Consider the following 10000-nt stretch of genomic DNA (forward strand, 5'->3'; position numbering starts at 1 on the left):
CGCAACCTTGTCTTCATCACTAATTTTTCGATAATTTTGTCGAGGCATCTCTGATGTTTTGATGAGATAGATAACGAGTGATCGGATTGAATGTTGCCAATTGTGGTCAGCACAGAGGTAGCGCAGACGACGTTAGAGTGTTAGAGACAACGAACGATAGAGAAAGTGATCATTGCCAGCAGCGGCGTGGCGTATTGACGGCATATGGTGGTGCCATGATAAGAAGAAAAAAAAATCTTAAACAGTGAACAGGATTAAGAGGAGAGAGCACGTTAAAAACGTTGGGGAAGGTCGATGGTTTCTACGAGTGGACAAAACTCACAAAAACAAATAATTCATGAAAACAACAAGCCACAACACTGAGATACAAGTCCCGTGTGAAAAGGTCTTTGTAATTATTCTTTGTCAACCATATAAAGGATTGGATTTGGTAGATAATGCAATCAAGATGTGATAAATGTAAATCAAAAGAGAAAAAAAAACCTATGACAGAAATTACTTACTTGTAGTACTTGTAAAGAAAATCTGCACGTCGATGTTTCATCTCTGCAAATCTTTTTATAATTTGTTTAGTGAAATCTGGAATTGTATCTATTTCAGCTTTGTGAATTGACAGAATCATTAACGAATTTAACAGCTCCTGTTTCATTGAATTTCGCAAGGAATTTTTCACTCTTTTAAGGGTGCTAAACAACGTTCAGGAGGTCAAGAAATACGATGGAAGTGGTTAAGGTCACTATAGCCTATAGATGTCCATGATTTGTCAGTGTTTGTTGTTTCTGTAAAAAGTAGACAATAAAAACAAAAGAAACGTTTTTTTCTAAACTAACTGTGAGTCATTCATGTCTGTCATACCATGTCACTGAAAAAAAGCGTTTTCGAGATTTCCACACCTGTGTTAATTCAAAATCAGTGGGTTGGTGAGGAACTAGTCTTTTTTTCTAATTTGTCATCTAGTGTCAATCTCCCAAACGGTCGGTGAAGTAAAGAGTCAACTTGATTCATTGCAATTCATTGTTTAACAAAACAAAACTTCAAAGTATATCTCAAATAATGGAAATCAGTGGAATACGATTAATGATTGCACAAATGAAAGGTAGATTCAGATCTTAAAGCATCACAAAGAAAAAATCACTCCACTTAAGTACTTACGAAATCAAAAAACACACCAAAGTATAACTGTTGACAATCTTCGCTTTCTTTCTCTGACTGACACAGATACACACGCACATACACAAACACAGACACAAATAAACACTCATACACACGTAACCATCAACTCGGCACTACAAGCAAGAAAAATGTTGGTAAATTCGTCCACAATGCTTCGTTGCAAAGAATTACTTTATTCAATAATCGTGAAAAAGAGGTGGGGGGGGGGGGGTATTTTGTTAGTCATGTTTTTAAGTTTTATGTTGTTTCTCTTTGCTGGTTACAAATAAACTTGACAATGATCAGTGTTTTTGACAGTTAATGTAATATTTTGCATGGCCGAAGTTACCCTAATTATGACGTAAATGGTGCAACATTGGCGCATCCCCCCAGTCCAACGGTGGAGCTCTCAGATCCTGGCACAAGTCAAGGGGTTTTCCGCTATTTGAAGATAGTATAATTCGACCCAGTTTCTCGCTCAATCAGCTGTAGCGATACTAATGGATAGAGCATTAACTGGAGCTTAGATTGCTTTGCACCAGGGTGTTTATTTTGTCACTAATTCGCGCAGTGATGTCACCAACACACGAGTCGGCGCAGTGCGTGATTCGGAATCTTGAATAGAGTGGAGACTAAAAAGGCAGTATGTTGTTGGCGAGTTGGCGAAAGACAGTGGAGTTAAAGTTTCTCAGTTTTATTTTTAATTAAATTATGCTGTTAATGATTTTTAAAAGATTGGTGTGGTGCCTGGCACCATTCGATCCAATGGCCCCACGCCACTGATTGCCACTCCCGCTCAGTTTATCGTCGAATTTATCGTTCGTTCCAGTCAACAACTTGCAATGAGCATAGCCAAGTGTGCTGCCTAGCGTTCTAGTGGTACTTTTTGTAGTAGAATGTTGTAGTAGTGGTGGTGGTGGTGGTAGTAGTAGTAGTAGTAGTAGTAGTAGTAGTAGTAGTAGTAGTAGTAGTTAGTGTAGTAGTAGTAGTAGTAGTAGTAAGTAGTAGTTAGTGTATAGTAGTAGTAGTAGTAGTTAGTTAGTATGTAGTTAGTAGTAGTTAGTAGTTAGTAGTAGTAGTTAGTAGTAGTAGTAGTAGTAGTAGTAGTAGTAGTAGTAGTAGTAGTAGTAGTATGTAGTAGTAGTTAGTAGTAGTAGTAGTAGTAGTAGTAAGTAGTAGTAGTTAGTAGTAGTAGTAGTAGTAGTAGTATTGTATAGTAGTAGTAGTAGTAGTAGTAGTAGTAGTAGTAGTAGTAGTAGTTAGTAGTAGTAGTAGTTGTAGTAGTAGTAGTAGTAGTAGTAGTAGTAGTAGTTAGTAGTAGTAGTAGTAGTAGTAGTAGTAGTAGAGTAGTAGTAGTAGTAGTTAGTAGTAGTAGTAGTAGTAGTAGTAGTAGTAGTAGTAGTAGTAGTAGTAGTAGTAGTTAGTAGTAGGTAGTAGTAGTAGTGTAGTAGTAGTAGTAGTAGTAGTAGTAGTAGTATAGTAGTAGTAGTAGTAGTAGTAGTAGTAGTAGTAGTAGTAGTGTAGTAGTAGTAGTAGTAGTAGTAGTAGTATGTAGTAGTAGTAGTAGTATAGTTAGTAGTAGTTAGTAGTAGTAGTAGTAGTAGTTAGTAGTAGTAGTAGTAGTAGTAGTAGTAGTAGTAGTAGTAGTAGTAGTAGTAGTATGTAGTAGTAGTAGTAGTAGTGTAGTAGTAGTAGTAATAGTAGTAGTAGTAGTAGTAGTATAGTAGTAGTAGTAGTAGTAGTAGTAGTAGTAGTAGTAGTAGTAGTAGTAGTAGTAGCAGTAGTAGTAGTAGTAGTAGTAGTAGTAGTAGTAGTAGTAGTAGTAGTAGTAGTAGTAGTAGTAGTAGTAGTAGTAGCAGTAGTAGTAGTAGCAGTAGTAGTTTTGCAGTAGTAGTAGTAGTAGTAGTAGTAGTAGTAGTAGTAGTAGTAGTAGTAGTAGTAGAAGTAGAAGAGATTGTGGTAGTTTTAATAGCAGTTAAACAATAAGTAGTAGTAGTGCGGCTATGTGGTAACGTGGTATGACACTCGCATTCGGATCGGAAGGTCCTGGGTTTGAGCCTCGCGCTCGGCGCATAGTTGAGTCCTTGGAAAAGGCTCTTTACTCACATTCTCTCACCGTACTCAGGTGTAAAATGAGAACCTGGCCGTTAACAGCGTTGTCTTTGTCCGAGACAGGCGTCATGTCCCGTCCTCCATGTTAAATGTTGCTGTTGACCAGGGACCCCTTGTAAAGCGCTTTGAGCACATTTAGTGGATATTGCGCTATATAAAGCTCAATTAATTTTTTATTTTTATAGTTGAAGCAGAAGCGGTGGTAGCATTAGTAGTAGTAGTAGTAGTAGTAGTAGTAGTAGTAGTAAGAGTAGTAGTAGTAGTAGTAGTAGTAGTAGTAGTTGTTGTTGTTGTTGTTGTTGTTGTTGTTGTAGTATTAGTAGTAGTAGTTGTTGTAGAAATAGTTTTAATAATAGTAGTAGTAGTAGTAGTTGTTATTCTTGTTGTGGTGGTGGTGCTGGTGGCTGTAGTAATGGTAAGGGGGTCTTAATTTTTTTTTCATCGAGAATTCTATGGTTCAATTCGTAACCATGATTTGATACTACGGGGCACAGTGGTGTACGCAAAAAGTACCGATTTCGACTGCACTCTGAGGCCTTTAGCGAATCACCTTGCTCTAGTTCACTTTGTGCTGCACTCTGAGGCCTTGAGCGAATCATACCACTTTAGTTCACTTTGTGGCGCTGCACTGCCGTGAAATGGACACTAAAGACATACATACATGTATATACAGTAAATAAAACTTATTTAATAAATGTTATTTAATTTATCCTCTATTCCTTCAACATCCTTCAATCTCTGAGCTATTAGATTAAACAGAGTTTAGTATGTCTTGAATCCAATTAAATCACTCCCCATCCATATCAGTTCTCATTTCTCATAATTTAGATTTATTAAATACATGCCAAAATGTATGTCTTTGGAATCATATGGGAAGGGTATAATTTAAATTCTGGACATCGCCTCAGACTCAGACTGCAATGGACATCTTAAGCTCCACCCTCGTCTGTCTATTATTATATCACAATGTTATCGTCGTGTATAGCATCTTTTCGTTCGGCCCGGTGGAAAAAGACGATTAAAGGGGTTCGTCTCGTCGATAAAATAAATACAAAATATAAATATTTAAAATATCTTTATAGTAAAGCAAATTAAATATTTTAATGTTCTAAATTATATCAAGAATGATTATTATGATGATTTATTACGGTGTGAATTGAATTAGACCTTTAAAACTGATGTTTAATCTGACACCCACTCGCTGTAATCATTGTAATTTTGGCAACTTTGGCCAGAAGTGAAAGACATACATTGTGTGTTCCGTGTGTTCCGTGTGTGTGTGTGTGTGTGTGTGTGTGTGTGTGTGTGTGTATGTGTGTGTGTGTGAAAGAGATACGCAAAAATTTAACACCTTCTCGCTAGCCGTCAAGGATAACGTATTTCCTGAGCAGTCAATTGGGCATTTAAAAAAATAAAAAATTATAATGACAAATAATCTAATTGCGATAAATTTGAAAACCACATTGTTGGAATCAGCTTGAAAAATGGAGTAAACGTGTCTTTGTCTCATAAAAATCGGCCTAGAAATAAAACTTTTTTGTAATAGATCTGATTTTGAAAATAGCTTTCTCTAATTTTATAATTTTATGATAATTTCCTTATTTTCTGGTCGATGTTCTTGATTTGTACATCATTTTTCATTTCTCAATCTGTCCTGTCAGAAATTCGCGATTGCAACTTTGACGCGAATTCGCTTTTTTGCAACTTTTGCCGCTTTTTGCAACCGTGGTGCAACTTTTGCGGAAAACCCACACAAAAAAGGCTATTTTTCTCCAAATCTCGTAAGAATATTATGTACCGGCGCCGGTAACTTAACCCTATTTTCATACTTGGGGGCCAAAAAGACCCCAGGGGGGTGTTTTTTATTCATAAAACAGTCAATTTTTGACACAGGGACCTGGAATTTGGTGACTTTTCCTAAAATGATGAGGTCCATGACCATGTCAAATTTCATGCTTTTCACGTACATAATTTACTCACACTGAGCATGCTCATCTAGAATTTGAGATTTTCCGATTTGGGGTCCAAATGGTTCAAAGAGAAAAATGCTAGAAAGTACGATTTCCTGACTTGGGGTCCATTTGGCCCCCATGACTTTATAGAGAAAAATACTAAAGATTTCAACAGAGGAATGCTATTTCTTTCATTTCATTCCACAATTTTCTAAAATAATAATAATAATAATAATAATAATAATAATAATAATAATAATAATAATAATAATAATAGTAATAATAATAACATAATAATATAAATATATAATAAATATTATAATATATATAATATATAATAATAATAATAATAATAATAATAATAATAATAATAATAATAAAAATAATAATAATAATAATAATAATATAATAATAAATAATAATATAATAAAATAATTAATATTATTACTATTATGATGATGATATAATAATAATAATAATAATAATAATAATAATAATAATAATAATAATAATAATAATAATAATAATAATAATAATAATAAAATATAAAATAATAATAATAATAATAATAATAATAATAATAATAATAATAATAATAATAATAATAATAATAATAATAATAATAATAATAATAATAATAATAATAATAATAGATAATAGATAATTTTTATTGTTATTGTTATTATCATTATAATTTGTTCCTTATTAGTTTAAATAAACTTTTCACGCTCGTAGTGAACAAATGATAATGAACTGTGTTGAGTGTGGTCTTTGTGTACGGGTAGTATTATGAAGGTACTTTAATCAAATATTCATGTAGTTTTCGTGAACTCTATTCTTTTTGTCAATAATTTGAGATCTCATTCTCACGGCAAATTATGTGCTGTTACAAACTACAATGAGGTGTAAAAAAATCCCGATACCACTTCAAACCTGAAAACAAGGATATGGTGGGCTTTTTAAAAATGCGATACCTCGGCCATTAAACAACCCTCATTAAAACAAATTGGTAGAAATAGAGATACGATGTTTGTTTTTTAGACACATTTTATATCAATAATATGTCGGGATTTTTCGCTGCTGTACAGTTTTAAAACGGCATTTTTCTACCTTTAATGGCCTTTTTTTTTTAATTGTTGAATTGGTACCTATAGGAATATAGCTGATACCAAATTGAGCTCTGTACGTTATTTGATGTGGTGGTTGGTGGTTGTGTAGTGGGGGTAGGGATAGTGATGTGGTGGTGGTTGTAGCAGTGGTGGCAAGGAGGATATGTGGTGATCGTTGTTGTAGTAGTGGTGGTGGTTAAGATGGTGATGGTGGTGTTTGTAGTAGTGGTGATACGGATGGTGATGCGGTGGGTGTTGTTGTAGTGTAGGTAGGGATGGTGATGTGGTGTTGGCGGTTTTAGTAAAGGTGGTAGGGATGGTGATGTTGTGGTGGTTGTAGGGATGATAATGTGGTGGTGGTGGTTGTTGTTGTAATTAGTAGTAGCAGTAGTAGTAGTAGTAGTAGTAGTAGTAGTAGTAGTAGTAGTAGTAGTAGTAGTAGTAGTAGTAGTAGTAGTAGTAGTAGTACTAATAGCAGTTAAAGAATAAGTAGTAGTAGTAGTAGAAGCAGTGACGGTGGTGGTCGTAGTAGTAGCAGCAGTAGTAGTAGTAGAAGTAGTAGTAGAAGTAGTAGTAGTAGTAGTAGTAGTAGTAGTAGTAGTAGTAGTAGTAGTAGTAGTAGTAGTAGTAGTAGTAGTAGTAGTTGCAGTAGCAGCAGCAGCAGTAGTAGTAGTAGTAGTAGTAGTAGTAGTAGTAGTAGTAGTAGTAGTAGTAGTAGTAGTAGTAGTAGTAGTAGTAGTAGTAGTAGTAGTAGTAATGAAGATGAGGGTCTTACCTCATCAAGATATTCATCTGTGTAAGATAAGAAAATATGTGACATTCCAACTATTCAAGTTATTTTTGACAGCAGTGTGTTTTGTCAAACTGGGGTCCAGAGCTACCAAAGTTTGACTGGTTTGGGGTAACTTGGCTGTTCTAAATGGTAGTCATGCTTCCATATATGGGTGGCCAACAAATATGTCAATAAGGGGTAATTGAGGAGGGATTATATATTTATGTCTTAAGTAGATTGTTGAGTATCTTTTTCCGATTCTCATAAAGCATGTCAAGAATTTTTTCGCAACCGACATCTGAAAATTTGATAATTTGTGAACAATGGGAGTGGTTGTCTGGAAAATAAAAACAGATATTTCTTGAAGATAGATAAGACAGATATGAACAATTCCAACTAAAGCAGGTAATCACTGGAGGTATGAAAGATTGCCTTGATGATTCTATATTTTCTTTTCCTGCCTTCAAGTGTCATCTTCCTTCTTGATAAATATTCCAAGATCTCATGCACCTGCTTTCTTACAGAACTGGACAGGGATTGGACAACTGGGCGATAAGCATTTTTATCAATTTGATTCGAGAAAGAAACATTTTTAAAAATTGATAAGCATCGAACATCCGGACGGTGTCAAAAGCATTGTCATAGCAAGACAGCCACCTCGTACCAGCATACATTTGAGGCACAGTGAAAGGCACTTTCAAAACATCACCAAATAAAGTCTGTGTATAAGTCCGAAAATAGGGATTGCAATTTTCTGCAAAAAGCTAAACTCCATTATTTGCTTATGGTGACAAGAATCGCTGTCTACATCTAATAGAAATAGGTGCTCTTTCCTGTCAAATGCAGGTTTCCACACCAGAAATATAAATTCTCATGACAACACAGCTATCGTATAGAATGGGAACAAGGTTGTCAGTTCATTTCAACAACAAACACAAAAATTGCTTCAGAAATATTGGAAGATGTCGCCCTTCATAGTTACACCGATGCAAGATGATGAATTCTTAGGGAGCGTTCACATATTACGTCATCAGCTAGGGGGGGAGGGGGGGTCTACCAAATGTTGACATGTGTTGACATGGGGGAGGGGGGGGGGGGGTCAGACCCAAGATGATGTCATCAAAACATAGGCAAATTAGGCCTATTTTATTAAATGCAAGCATTCCAAATAAATTAGCAAAAAGGTGAAAAATTAATTAAATGATGGAATCATCAAAACCGATTGAACTGCTCAAACTGCTTGCTACCATTCAGTTTTGATTCTGAAAAGTTTTCTTCATCAATCATTTGATTTGGTTGTGTCTAGTTTATTAAATATATTTTGGAGTTTTCATCTGAAGAATGAGTAATAGTATTAGTAATACACGTCTCTATGCCACCACCTGTACCACTTGCTTCATGTGATGATGGTTTGGAGATAGGCAATAATGGAAGATTTGGAAGCCTATTTCAAAGTTTGTTCCTTTCAAAACAGCTAAAGATAAATTGCTATGATGAGTATTGCCCATCTCTCAAGAAACAAGATGGGAAAGGGGTATCACTTCTCAAAAGGCGAACTTGCCCTAAATGTTCATTGTATCACTCCTCGATCACAGCAATGAAAGACCATTCACGAAAATGCGGCATACAAGAAGAACAGCAAATGGGAGAAAGTGATGACGATGAAGATGAAATTGATGATACTATTTATAGTACATTGCCAGAGCTCCAAGGCAGAAACATTTTTGAATCAATTAATTTTATGTTTGGAAATTGAAACAGAAATTCATTCCACTAAAAGACTAATATGCTATAATAATTTGCCTCCTATACTATTTTAAATTACACTTTCTGAAATTTTTTTAATAGCACCTGCACCAAGTAGCCTAATTTAAATAATGTTTGTTAGATTTTATCTTTGCAAATTTAAATTTTATGTCCCCATTGTATCGTAAAACATAAATTATCAACAGTTTCTGAAATTAATAAAATGTCTGAATGTGTTTTATCAAACGTTGATAATCAATGTTTATGGTTTGAAAAATGAATAATAAATATTGTGAAATTAAAGTTATCTTTTAGTTTTTATTAAATTAGATGACGTCATCATCTGTTGGGGGAGGGGGGGGGGGGGGGGGGTCAGGTCAATGATGACAAGTGATGACTTGGGGGAGGGGGGGGGGTCTAAAAAGGGCAAATTTTTGATGACGTAATATGTGAACGCTCCCTTACCTACTCTTTTATATAACTGACAAGAATTGATAAGACAATTGATAAGATAATTGATATCAATGTTTAAAGAAAATGGTAAACTCTTCAAATCCTCATCAACAGCGTCCTTAATTGTTGTTGCCAAACCAATCTTAATCTTCTAGGTAAGCAGCAGAAGTCTTTCCCAGACGAACACCAAACAAAGCCTGGGAATCTCGACGACATGCCGTAGCCAAGTCTAATAATCCTGAAGCCATCGTCCACTGCAAAGTTCTACCATGAACGCAACTATACCATGGCCTCCATTGTCCTCACTCTATCTGATAAAGGAACTCGCTTTATGGGTACATCAATATTCTTTGCACAATTAACACTTGGACCCTGATCAATGTTTTCATTGACCACTGAAAATGGTTTCTGAATTGGGTTTTGCAAAAATAGGAGAAAGTATCTTTGCTGAGGAGGTTACAACAAAACTTTCCAATCCGTAGTTGGACTGTCTCAGTTTTATGTTCTTTACATGTGTCTGTTTTTACATGTTCTTTTATAGTACCGAGTCCCTTGCCGCTGTAAGAAAACAATGAATTGCATCATTCGCATCTTGCCTTTCCACTCAAATTAATCTTCCCACCGCTGTTACCAATCTTTAAAACACCTACTGAATCCACACTAACCTGCTGGTCGAGCCAAGAAAATTTCCATTTATTTCGACA

At 35.1% G+C, this 10000-nt stretch overlaps 1 protein-coding gene across 1 annotated transcript in view; it reads right to left on the bottom strand.

The window, feature by feature from the left end:
* LOC144975011 (aminomethyltransferase, mitochondrial-like) overlaps nucleotides 1–10000 on the bottom strand; it is a 118212-nt gene that overhangs the window by 89560 nt on the left and 18652 nt on the right. The gene's annotated exons all lie outside the window — the stretch shown is intronic.

Source organism: Berghia stephanieae, chromosome 6, assembly GCF_034508935.2.
Source record: "Berghia stephanieae isolate SIO BIC M18660-M18661 chromosome 6, UCSD_Bste_1.3, whole genome shotgun sequence".
Taxonomy (NCBI): Eukaryota; Metazoa; Mollusca; class Gastropoda; order Nudibranchia; family Aeolidiidae; genus Berghia; species Berghia stephanieae.